Source organism: Elephas maximus, chromosome 2 (genome assembly GCF_024166365.1).
Source record: "Elephas maximus indicus isolate mEleMax1 chromosome 2, mEleMax1 primary haplotype, whole genome shotgun sequence".
NCBI classification, from domain to species: Eukaryota; Metazoa; Chordata; class Mammalia; order Proboscidea; family Elephantidae; genus Elephas; species Elephas maximus.
The window spans coordinates 51,385,142-51,398,722 of record NC_064820.1 but is presented as its reverse complement, the minus strand read 5'-3'; positions in this window follow the sequence as shown (position 1 = coordinate 51,398,722).

Here is a 13,581-nt window from a genome sequence, read left to right as displayed (position 1 = left end):
CTAGCTATGTAGCCATGGACCCCACCCTCTTCAAAATGAGGGTAATAAAGTTTTCGAAATAATAAAAAGAGGTAATTCACATAAGGCACTTAGGCCAATGCCTGACAAAAATCAGTGTTCGATACGACCAACCGACCAACCACAAAATCAGTTGACATTGCTGGCAGTGTACTAAGTACTTTACATGGATAATCTCATTTAGTCTTCACAACAACAACTCCCCAAAGTTGGCCCTATTATTACTTCACTTTATGTAGCTGTTATTGTGTTGCAAACACTGGTGGTACAGTGGTTAAGGCTACCTCTGCTAACCAAAAGGTCTGCTGTTCAAATCCACGCAGTCTCCTTGGAAATTCTATGGAGAAGTTCTTTCTACTCCGTTCCATAGGGTCTCTATGAGTCAGAATCGACTGGATGGCAATGGTTTGTTTTGTTATTATGTTCATGTAAGAGAAAAAGAAGTTAATCCTTAAATGAAAAGATAATTCTGAGCATTTGTTTCAGCCTGATTAACAATTCTCAATGTTACAAAAAATACACAACAAATTAGCTGAATATTTATAACCAACTATATTTCATTTAAAACATTTCTCAATTATTCAGTGCCTAATTATGAAGTCTATCAATTATCTAAGCTCTGGTGGCACAGTAGTTAAAGCGCTCAGCTGCTAACGGAAGAGGCTGGTAGTTCAAACCTACCAGCTGCTCCGCAGGACAAAGATGTGGCAGTCTGCTTCCATAAAGATTTACAGCCTTGGAAACCAGCCCTATGGGGGAGTTCTACTCTGTCCTACAGGGTCACTATGAGTTGCAGTCGACTCAGTGGCAATGAGTTTTTGGTGATTAATTACCTGGGAATTTTATTGCTTCTTTTTTTATTTCATGGCACATGAACATACAGTTGCTGTCAGGCAAATAAAGCTGTCAGACTTTAGATCAAATGTGATGTATATACTGTATTTAGTGAATGCCTTCTACATGCGTGGTGCTATGAATGTCCCTGTTAAGAGTTGGGGAAGGGTTAAATCAAGGGTAATATTAAGGATGTGAGACAGACTAAACCAACAGAGCCTGATGGGGAAAACTAAACCAAGATATATGCCCCATTATTACAAATAATCAAGACAGATTTTTAAAAGGCATAATAAAACACTCAGGAATAGTTAAGGCTTCAAAGTAAAACTTCCATTTAAATAACCGTTGACAGATTAAGTAAATTTTTTTTATTATTATTAACATTTCCTTGGGCATTTTTCTTCCTTAGCACTGCTTTGACCTCCTTAAATTTCATCTTGCAACTTTGTTTCATAAAACTGCTCCTCAGGCAAATTTCATCTGCTACATCTCCAAAGACAAGTAGAGGTGAAGACTGTTCCCTAGCAAAATAATAATTTTCTAGCATTATTAATCTCAGCTCACAATGGCTGTATTTAACACTATAGATTGCTTTGGCTCATATACATGTATTTGACTTAATTATCAATGTAGTTCTAGAGAAGAATTTTGCGTTTGTGTAGTATACGCATTATTCTTTTGCTGTGTGGGTGGGCCTCATTTTGTTTCTTGCTCTTACAGCTGATTCCTATATATTTCTATCAAAACAACTCTGAAGCTCTGTAAGACTTTAGAAAAAGCAGCAGACTTATAACTAGAAATATCTGGGTTTGCACCCCAGGGTTCACTTTCACTAACTTTGTGATCTTAAGCAAACAATTTAATCACTCAGTTTCAGTTTCCTCTTCTCTGCAATGGCAGCAATAACCCCTGCCGTAATTATCCCATAAGACACCTGGTAGGACCAGAAATAGAATATGGGAAATGTTTCTTAAAGTCTGTAGTATATTACACTACCTATGGTTCTAGTGTAGTTTATTTCATCTTCGAATTTAGTCATAGAAATTAAAGATCTTTTCAAGTAGTTGAGTGAAATATGAGCTGAAGGACCATGCCATTAATGGAAGTCTCAGCTAGTTGAACATTTATTCCCGCTAAGTGCTTAGGTAATGATTGTGGTAACTGGAAGAGAGGTGTCCAATAGAGTAAGCACCATAATGCTCTTGCCTTATATATCCCTCTTCTCTTATATAATGAGTTGGACAACAATCTTAAAGGCATGCTTACATACTTGGGAAAAACTAAAAAGCTTGCAGAGATACAGTGCCTTGGTTATCTAGTGCTGCTGTAACAGAAATACCACAATGGATGGCTTTAACAAAGAGAAATTTATTTCCTCACAGTAAAATAGGCTAAAAGTCCAAATTCAAGGCGTCAGCTCCAGGGGAAGGCTTTCTCCCACTGTTGGCTCTGAAGGAAGGTCCTTTTCCTCATCTTCTCCTGGTCGAGGAGATTCTCAGGTACAGGGGCCTCAGGTCAAAAGGATGCGCTCTGCTTCTGGTGCTACTTTCTTGGTGCTACTTTCTTGGTATGAGGTCCTCAGCTTTCTGCTTGCTTCCCTTTCTTTTTATCTCTTGTAAGATAAAAGGTGGTGTAGGCCACATCCCAGGGAAACTCCCTTTACATTGGATCAAGAAAATGACCTTAGTAAAGGTGTTACAATCCCATCCTAATTCTATTTAACACAAAATTACAATCACAAAATGGAGGACAACCACACAATACTGCGAATCATGGCCCAGCCAAATTGATACACACATTTTCGGGGGGACATAATTCAATCTGTGACATACAATGAGCCAGCCCCTAGTCCCATGGACCCGTTATTTCAACAGTGTTTAGAAGCAGCAGGCCTGAGGATTCCTCTCTTTCAACCTGTGACCACCCTCCGGCCTCCTCTGCAGTCACAACCTCCAGGATTATTTTCTTGGCCATTGGCTGCTTCTGTTCTGCTAACATCATTTTTTATGATTAGATCCTTGTTACCAACCAACCATGAGCTCCCAGATCTTCCAGAATTATTCTACTGAGGTGGATACCAAAGTCCTCCTGCATCTATGGGCCCCCTATACCTATCTTTCTCTGGCCTTCTATTGCAACCACACAATGTGGTATTGGAGGGTGTGGGCCACTTCCATGAGTTGGTGGAGAAGTTTCAGGGCACAGAGCATCTCTAGAAAGCCTCTTCCAGGGCATGCAGAAGCCACCCCAAGACTAGCAAGCTAGAACCTTGGATTCTATGGAAGCCACAACGGCCCTGGAGAAGAACCTGAACCAAGCCCTTTTGGAGGTGTAGGCCCTGGGTTCTGGAGCTTGCACAGGATCCCATCTCTCTGATTCCCTGGAGAACCATGTCATATAACATCAGGTGAAACTCATCAAGAAGATTGGCAAACACTGACCAAACTCCAAAGGCTGGCCAACCCCCAGGCCAGGCTGGGCAAGTATCTCTTGGAAAGGCTCATTCTCAAAACATTCTCAAAACTGACTAGGAACCTCGAGCCTCTTGACCCTTCTTTCAAACCTTTCAACCTTCTGCCTTTGGGGCTTCTGCCTGAACCTCTCTCTCTAGCACCGAGGCAGCTTTTTAACCACCCTGACAGCTTGTTAACTATCCTGGATGGAGCCCTCTCCGAGACCATGGGCCAACGGGAAACAATAAAGCTTTTTTCTTTAAAAAAAAAAAGGAAATGATTAATTATTCATTCATTCATTCCAACTTGAAAAATTGCAGACTTCCCATAATCAGCAGCATTGAACTCTTCATTGCTTCCATGATAAATTTCAAACTTCTTGCCATGCCATTTAGAGAATTCACCACTTTTCCCAAATATATATCTTGAGTTATTTCCCATTACATCCTTTAATAAACCCTGTGCCCCAAAGTTATAAAGTTACTCAATTTTCTGCAAGCACAGTATATATTTTGATCTCTCTCTCTTTGCCTCTCTTATTTTATCATTCTATTCCTCTAGGCAAGAAATGTCTTTATTTTCCTTCTCCATTTACAGACATCCTACCCCACTTCTAAAACTCAGTTAAATATTTTTTCATGAAGAACCTTCCCCAGAACTGCTGATACCACCCCACCCCACCCTCTAGATTGAATTACGTCAATGGCTGTTGTCAAGACATATATTCATTAGGCTAAAAACTGCACAACAACTTTCGTGACAGTCTCAATAAAAATTTTCTACGCTTAGAGGATTAAATTGTCAGCATAAGACTCTCACACTGACCCAAAGGCACATCACAGCTAGAGTTCAGCCTATTCTGAAGTCAATATATTTTTCAAAGTTGGCAGTCTCTTTTCAGATCAGAACTAAAAGATTTCATTTCAGAATTTCCCAAAACAAAAAGTTCTTAAATTTTATTTAGAATTCTCTCTCTCTCTTTTTTTTTTTTTTTTGTTTGTTCTTTATTACTGTTCCATTTTAGTGGCCAAATGTGTTTTTCATAATTGTAACTTTCTATGTCCAGGGAGCTTAATAATCATAGTTCCATTTTCTTTTGTGTAAGCTGGAAAAATGTTTAATTTACTTGATGATTCCGAACTCTGTAAGGAGACATAATGGGCTGTCATCATTTCTTACTCTGATAGGGCAAGAAATGTTAATGAATGAATATCAAAGCTTCCTTGACTCCCCTCACCATTGTTTGGTTTCTGAATTCTTCACTGTATTGGTCAATAAAATGGTCAGGATTATGGTATATGTATCAGGTGGCTGAGAAAAAAAAAAAAAACTAGATTGCTTACATTAAGACAGACAAAGTCTATTCTTGGTAGAAAATAATAGATTTAGAAAAGGAGGAAAAGAAGAAAGAGACAGAGGAAACCAAATATGGTCTAAATTTTCAGAGTTTTTGGAGAAGTAGTGAAATTGAAAAAGGGACATATAAACCAAGAATAAGGTGTGAAGTGAAGAGAAGATGGGGGACAGTGGCCTTAGAGTGATGATCAATTTTAGGAGATGGTTGGATTTAGCATATTTTTCAGATATTTTTCCGTGCTTAATGCAATAATCGTTTTTCGGCAATTTTCAAGAAAACTAAAACCAAACCCTTTGCTGTCAAGTTGATTCCAACTCATAGTGATCCTTTAGGACTCTCCCAGGACAGAGTATTACTGCCCCATAGGATTTCTAAGGAGCGGCTGGTGGATTCAAATTGCTAAACTTTTGGTTAGAAGCTAAAGGCTTAACCACTTCAAAAAACACACACACTCCAATTTAATAAGTTGATTTTCAGCTTTTGTATTGAATTCCACATGCATGCTATGCCCTGTGGAATATCATTCTGTTGAGATGGTCCATATGGGGTAGTTCAAGCTTTATTCAAGTCACCTACTATGATACTTTTCGTTTCTGTAATTGTCTTTTTAGTGACCTTTCTTACTAGACTATAATCCCTATGAAGATAGGGATTTTGTATTATTTATTTTGAAATCCCAGCCTCTGGGACAATAATATCTGGCAATTATTAGGTGTTCAATAAACATTCATTAAATGGATTAATGAATGAACATAATGCTAGAAGCCTTCTAACAACTTCAGTTGCAATAGTGTGTGTGTGGAGGGGGGAGTCTTAAGATAGAAAACTTTTTCGAAGTGTTTGAGAGCAGTTATGTAATAATATTTTTCCCCTAAAGATAAGAAGAGACATTCCGTACATTTTTCTCTAGCTGTAATTTTATTTCTTTATGGGCAAATTACACATCAGAGCACCCACACACAGTGCCTTTCAAAAGAGAACAAATATGATATACAAAGCGTTCAGCTGATTGTAAGGGGGAAAGACACAAAATAGACAGCAGAGATAATAAACTTGTTGATGTCTATAATTTACTGCACCTATGTGATAATTCGCTACTGCAAACTGCATTTTCCCCAAAAGCTCGATATAGTCAACATGAATAGAGTTGCAATCTGAAAACATTCTGACCAATTATGAGTAGAATCCTCAATACGTTTCTAACTCCAAAGTTTGTAAGTCACATTTTTTTGCATAGTAAATTATATTTTAAATGCTCATGTTGAGTGTTCTAGTTAAGGCTATGCATTGTTTTACTAGCCAGATATTTACTGAGCATTACTATGCACCAGGCATTCTGTACCGTCCTAAGGGCTGAAAGAAGAACAAACACAATCCATACTTACAAGGAGCCCAGGAACAGTGAAATATAATACAGATATAATGGATTATGGGGTATATGGGAGAAGAGTTTCAATCAGTTTAGAGAGACAGGGTTCACAGATAAAAGATAAAGCTGGAGTTATCTTGAAGCAATTTTCAAGGCAGATGAAAACAAACATAAAGGCAAGGAGCTGAGAGCTAACTTGGTGCATTAAGTGGAAGGCAATTCCTGCAGTGTTGCTAAATCTTAGGATATAAATATGAAAGAACCTGAGACTAGAACGGAAACCAGGGGTCTTACATGCCTTGCTCAGAAGTATATATTTTATTTTGGGGAAAATATTTGTATGCCAGGAAGATCCTTCTGAATGTATTGTGAAGATTGATTACAGGGCAGTGATATTGGAGGCAAAGAACCTTGGAAAACACTTGGAGTTGTCCAGGAAAAAAGTGATGATGATATGAACTAAGGCAGTATTGATAATGGAAGAAATGAATAGTGAATAGGAAATATCTTTAGGAATTTTCAAAACTTGGTGACTCACTGGATAGAGGACGGAAGGAATGAAAGTCAGAAATGACTTCCGTGTTTCCAAATGGGAGTCTAGGTAAGGAGCAGTGCTGATCCTTGGGTTTGTAAATACTGAAAAGGAAAGGAGACTGTTAAGTCCAGTTTGGAGCATGGTGAATTTGGGCATACTGGGGACATCTAAGTGGCAATGTTTGGAGATGAGAGTCTGGCACTCAAGAGCAAACTCCTGGCTGAAGAAAGAGGCTTGAGAGTTCTTCAGGTACAAGAGGCCATTGAAGAATGAGGAGAACAAGTGAAATGTTTGGAATATCTTAGCACAGCTATTACCTCCAATTTGTCTATTGTCTAAATCTAGATTTTCACATAGATTTTCACTGTTTGTTGAAAACAGTGATTCACAAACCTTTTTTTCTGCTCCAAAATATCTGGGAAATATGAAATACTCTTATCTGGTACTAAAAGCAGTTAACAGTACACTAGAATTTCCAACTTTGGAAACAAGACGAGTGTAATTTCAAAAAGTTGGGGAGGCAGGAAGTATGAAAGGGGCCCCAGATAACTCTGACTTCTTTATCAGTGGATTATTACTGATTAGAAGCTAGTCATATCCCCAGGTGCATATCTACTTAAATAAGTATTTTGTTGTTATTGTTGTTGTTGGGTGCCATCGAGTTGGTTCCAACTCATAGCAACCCTATGTACAACAGAAGGAAACACTGCCCAGTCCTGTGCCATCCTCACAACTGTTGTGCTTGAGCCCATTGTTGCAGCCACTGTGTCAATCCATCTCTTTGAGGGTCTCCCTCTTTTTTGCTGACCCTCTGTTTTACCAAGCAAGATGTCCTTCTCCACGACCTGGAATATATTTGTAAGTATTTTAGCAAGAGCAAAATGCATACTCCCCTGCTGACGTGTTATTTTGTAATTTATTTCTTTAAAAAGCAAGAAATTGATAAGCTGTGGATTTTAACAGAACTTAAATAGTAATTAGATGATATGACAAAATTTTCATCAAAATTGCTAATTTACATTTCAGCAAAAGTAGGCACATGTAGAGAGGTTTATGGCACAGATCACAGAAAAAATAATCTCTCACCATAAAATATAGCCCTCCTTGACAACAAGATTTTGTGGTTTACTAAAAATATTTTAAGAATATTAGCTCTAAGACTGGAAAAATTTTGTGGCCTTTTTTCTATCATAGTAATTCTCACTTTATACATACACAAACATGCATATTTAGTTTGCATTAATTAAACATCTTCTTTTTTATATTTTAGTTCATATTTTATATCAAAAGCTAAAGTTATCAATTATAGCTCCCTGACTATAATTTGTTTTAAATTACTTTGCTGGAAGAAAGGTGTTTTTGATTTTTTTTAATGTGTGGTAGTAAAAATTTAGGTGTTAATGCGTGCCTTCTGCGTTTGCGAACTTTCCCTGCATGAGGTATTTTCATAGGTGCCATTATGTCAGTTTTTTTTTTCTTACATGTTGCTGTGAAGAAAAATGAGCAGGGGCAGGGAGGGAGTGGCAAACGAACACAGAAGGTGTGCTTTATTTGTGTAAAAATATGTAATACGATTGTATTTTTTATGTTTTAATTTGAAATGAATATGCTTCATATAAATAAGAAAATTTCAGAGATAAATGAGGAGTTGAACTCAAATTCTCAAAATTCATGTACATCTAAAACTATTTGACTTTTTCACTGTTATTTACTCTCCTATGAAAGAGCATTATGTCTGGGATTTTTTCCAAACACTCTCCACTGTCTTCACCAAATTTAATCGTCAGAATTTAAGACTGATCAAAGCAGCTCTTTATACTCCCTTACTACCATCCCTTTCCTCCCCTTTTCTTCCCTTCTCTTGCCCCCCCCACCCCCACCTTTCAAGCATAGAGACATAAAGAAACAAGGAACAGAGAGTACCACACAGAGTTTGAAGAAGCAGAATGGTGACTAGTATGAGGTGCTGGAGGGAGCAATTAGCATAGACATGCCACCTGGCCAAGGAAGAATCAAGGGATGGTGGTGGTGGCCAGCATGGAGGTGAAAAGGTAGAAGAGCAATAGGAATTGTTGAGGAAATTTTTTGGTTACATTGAGCAAATAAGATAATTTATTAAACAAATAAGTAAATATATTGAAAAGTATATTTCACCATCTGAGAAACAGAAAAGCCAGAATACTAGAGTAGGAAAAAATTTTGAAAGCCTTTGAAATGGACCGAAAAGATTACTGGATGTTTTCAGTGAAAAGTGAGGCACTGTCTAAGTAAGCTCTTCTGGGATATCTGATTCTAAGGAGCCCTGGTGGCACAATGGTTAAAGCATTTGGCTGCTAACTGAAAGATCATTGGCTTGAACCCACCAGCTGCTCTGAGGGAGAAATATTTGGCGTCTGTAAAGATCAACTCCATTGCCTTTGAATTGATTCCAATCCAAAGTGATCCTATAGGACAGAGTAGAACTGCCCCACAGGGTTTCTAAGGAGCCACTGGTAGATTCAAACTGCCAACCATTTGGTTAGTAGCCATACCTCTTCACCACTACACCACCAGGGTTTCTTTATGGGTTTTAGATATAGTCATAGACATACAGCTCCCATATATAGCTTATGGATAGTACTCTCTCGCCACACACAAACACATACACACACATACACATATTTCTTATGTATGTCTTAGCTCTGCCCATGAAGACAACTTAAAGCAAAAAAAGGAAAAGAAAACCAAACCCAATGCCATCCAGTGGATTCCAACACGTAGCTTTCTCCCACAGAGCAGGTGGTTTCAAACTACCGACCTTTCAGTTAGCAGGTGATCGCTTAACCATGGCACCACCAGGGCGCCTCATGGAGAAAGCTTAGAAACAATGAAATCATAGTAGCAATGAAGCCTCTGAGAACTCACGTCTTGGTTTCTAAATACCATTCTTCACTGAAAGAAAGAACCAGGGCTTCGTGGAGACATGGGTGATTCCAGGGAGAAAGAGGAAAAGCACAAAATAAGTCTGGGCATTATTTTGAGCAATAAAGTACAGGAATGCTCAAAGGAGGCAGATTGAAGAATCTCTCACAGGCAAAAACTTGAAAAATTTGAGCATCAGAATGAGTAGTGAGAGTATGCTGAATAAAACAGGATCCTATTATTCCTTATTTGTGTTAATTAATTAATGATACTAATAAACAGATGTATAAATGGGACATCTCTTCCTTACTTCTAACAAATAAAGAAGGAATGATGCAAATGAATAATCAGCATTTGGCAATCACTTTTTTTTTTTTTTTTAGTGGTAGTTGATAAGGATAGAAGCCACCAATAGATGCTAAGGCTATTGAATGAAGGTTTGATGAGGTGGTGTATTGGTGTAGTATCAGAATAACACACTGACATAATAAAAATCAAATTCAGAGGGAAAAGGTGACTTTAAATTGCAGAAACTTTCAAACCAACTTGACCAGGTGATCAGTGATGAGAACCAGCTGAAATTGTGGGGGCCCTGATGTGGTACACCAAGAACACAGCGTTGTTTTTTGGTATTCCTGCCATGAACGCAGGAAGACATTCTTGAATTAACTGTCTGACATGAGGAAACATTAATCAGACTCAGGTTGAGGGTCATTCTATGGAATGAAAAGCCCATACTCTTTAAAATTGTGAAGGATATGGGACAGAAAAAGACAGAGGGACTGTTTCAGATTGAAGGAGACTAATAAGACCTGACGGCTAAATGCAACATGAGTTTCTGGATAAGGTCCTGACTCTGGAAGGAAAAAGAGACATTGTCGTGATATCTGGTAAAATTTGAATGGGATTTGTGGATTAAATGATAGTGTTATATTAATGTTGATTTGTTAATTTTTATGGTTGTATGGTGATAATGTAGGAGAGTTTCCATGTTTTTGAGCAATGCACCCTGGAGTGTAAATATACACTATATGCTAAAGAAGAGCCTAACAATGCATAAAAATAATAATAAGGGCTTGCACTAAGTATGGTGTACATTCTAAGCACGAAATATGCATTGATCAGGGTCTAGCAGGAAACAGAATGCACACTTGAGTTGGGGAACTTGAGAATTGTTGAATAAAGGGACTATTTTTAAAGATGTGGGGAGTGTATGGATAGAATTATATGATGGTGCGATGTCCTGAGACTAGGAACGGCAGGATCCCTCACCATTCCTGGGCCTGATGGGGCAAGTTGACTAAACTCACAAGAGAGTGCTGTATGAAGAGGTTCCCTAACAGGATCTGTGAGTTTTGGTTAAGAGCTACTGCCAACTCACAGTGGCTACAAGGAGGGAACTGAGAGAATGAAGTCAACAATTTCACTCCCTTCTCATGCTATAATCTTCTAATAATTCCAAGCAGAAAACCAGAGGGTAAGATGTTCTGTTGATGTAGTTCCTGCAGGTCAACCTTGTGGGATACAAGACAATGGAAAAAGGGTGAAGAATGGATCTGGAGGTGTGAACAGAAGCAACCTAATATTTGTACATCCTTTATCATTTAATTCTCTTTCATATGGCTCTCAAGGTAGACTCTAAATTAGGCAGAGGGAGGGCTGATTTTAATTTACAAAGCATTTAGTGAGGCTAAGAACTTGTCTTTCACTGTTGCTTTGGCTTTTCATTCTCTCTCTTCTTTCATATTTAAATGTTGATGATTTTAAGAATTTTGTTTTTACATGTTGATACAATAAAGCATAAATTTTAATATTTACCAGATCCCAGGTATTGGTCTGGTGGCAAAATCCACAACAATATCTATAATTCACTCAACCACACACATTACAACTCTAAAAACCAACAATGGTATGGTAGTCCTTTACTTCTACTATATAACTACTATGATTTAAAAAAAAAAAAAACCTCACAAATAGTCCTACTGCCCAAACAGTATAACCTTCTTCTAAGTCCTGGTTACAGTGAAATTAGATGAACATATATAAAATTGAAATTGGCAAAACAAGTCATGCATGTACTAATTATTTTCAGGTTTTTATACATTCCTGATGGGCGCTCCATTTCTTATTTCCACAGAAATAGCAATAATCAGAGTCAAATAACATAAGAACAGTTTAATTTCCTTTATGTCTTCTGAATCACTAATAAATCATTCTAACCCTGACCTCATGAGAAATATTCTTTAGAACCAATTGAGTAGTTGGAGGTTCAGTTGAACCTTGGACACAGTACAGATCCCCCATTTCCCTAATGCTGGACAACACCAAAATCTTCTGTCCAACGTTCACTCCGGAGCCAACGTGACAGTGGTAGAATGCTCTCTTTAAAACCTGAATCCTTGCTTAATTTTGATTGACCTGGTGGCCAGATATTAAGATATTTTACTTCTCCCTCTTCCCTTGAGGCTGAGTGTGTATGCGACCCTTGATTAAGCTTAGCCTGCCAAAAATCAAACTGGTCAGTAGTATAATTTCGAGCACAAAACAACTCAGTTGGCGAAAGAATATTTGAATGACCATACAGGATCTTTAGAGATTTCAACTGTTGGCGTCATTAAGTTGTAATGCAGAAGGCCACATCTGTTCTGACAATCTGGATAAAATTGCTGCTGAACTTTTCTGGAAGTGGTTAGTGATTGTGTAACTAACTTTCCAAAGCGATTGTTACAACTATCAACAGAAAAACTATGATTTTTAACTTTGGATTTATGGATAATAATTTAAGTGATGTCTCTTTAGAAACATAACTGATTTTGAATAGCATGGCCATTAGTATCAACACAATTGTTTCATATGACTTTTCACCAAACACCCCGCCAAGCAAGGATTGCTTCCAACACATCAATCTTCCTTTATTCTCATAACTCATCACTCCTTGTTACATTTTAGGATTTGTACCAAATTTTAAGCAATGCCACAATTCAAGAGTAGAGGACATGGCAAAGATACTGTAAATATAATCTAATTATTAATTTGCTATAGCTTGCAACACCTTGTTCTCCAACCCCAAGCACTTGCATATGCACTTGCTTCAAAGGAGGACTCTGGAGCTCATTTTAATATAAATAATTACTTATTTTGATTTAGAAGGCATTTATCCACTTGACAGCAATGGGTTTTGTTTTACTGTACCAATACTGCCTCGTTTTTATTTGTGTGTGTATGTATGTGAGTGAGTGAGAAAGAGAGGGATGGGTTGGAGAAGATGGATGGGGAGGGGAAGAAGAGAGAGGGAAACGGATGTGAAGAGAGGGGAGAGGAAACAATACAGCAAAAATAGATACGCCTAAATACAATTGAGAAGAATACGGTTATCATCAAAAAATTGAGACCATCAGGATTATATTCACACCTTTATAGGCCAGCCTTCACTGTATTAGTTTCGTATGACTGCTGTAACAAGTTACTACAAACTTAGTGGCTTAAAAGAACAAAAATTTACTCTTTCACTGTTCTGGAGGTCAGAAGTCTGAAATTAGTTTACCTAGGCACAAATCAAGGTGTTGGCAAAGACCCTTTTTCCAAATAAAGTAGCATTCGTAGGTTCCAGGGATTAGGATGAAAATTTCTTTTGGGGGTCATTTTTCAGTCTACCATACCCACTAACACACTATTACAACCATTCTTCTTCTACCATCACCAACCCTTAAAACTTGTGAAACTGTTTCCGCTTCCACCCCCAACAACTAGATCAGTCTTGGAAAGAAAGAGATCGGGTCTGAAATGAGAGATCTTCCTTAATTATTTGAGGTAAACAAGCCGTACAATGGAAGTACAACAGTTCTTTCAACTCCACTCTGAGGGCTCCTTGAAGGCAGAGTCAATCTTATCATCTCTGGATCCTCGACACTAAACTCAGTGCCTACTACATTGTAACATTCAGTAAGTCTCTGTGGGATAAAAATATATATACATATATATATTTTCCCACATTGTTGCCACGAATCACCTTGCAGTACCGGTGCTTCCTTCTACACTGACCAAAGCTGACTTAATCAGTTGTTTAGTCCTGGAGTTTTCCACCTCTAATCCTTAGAGTCTGTTGCATTCA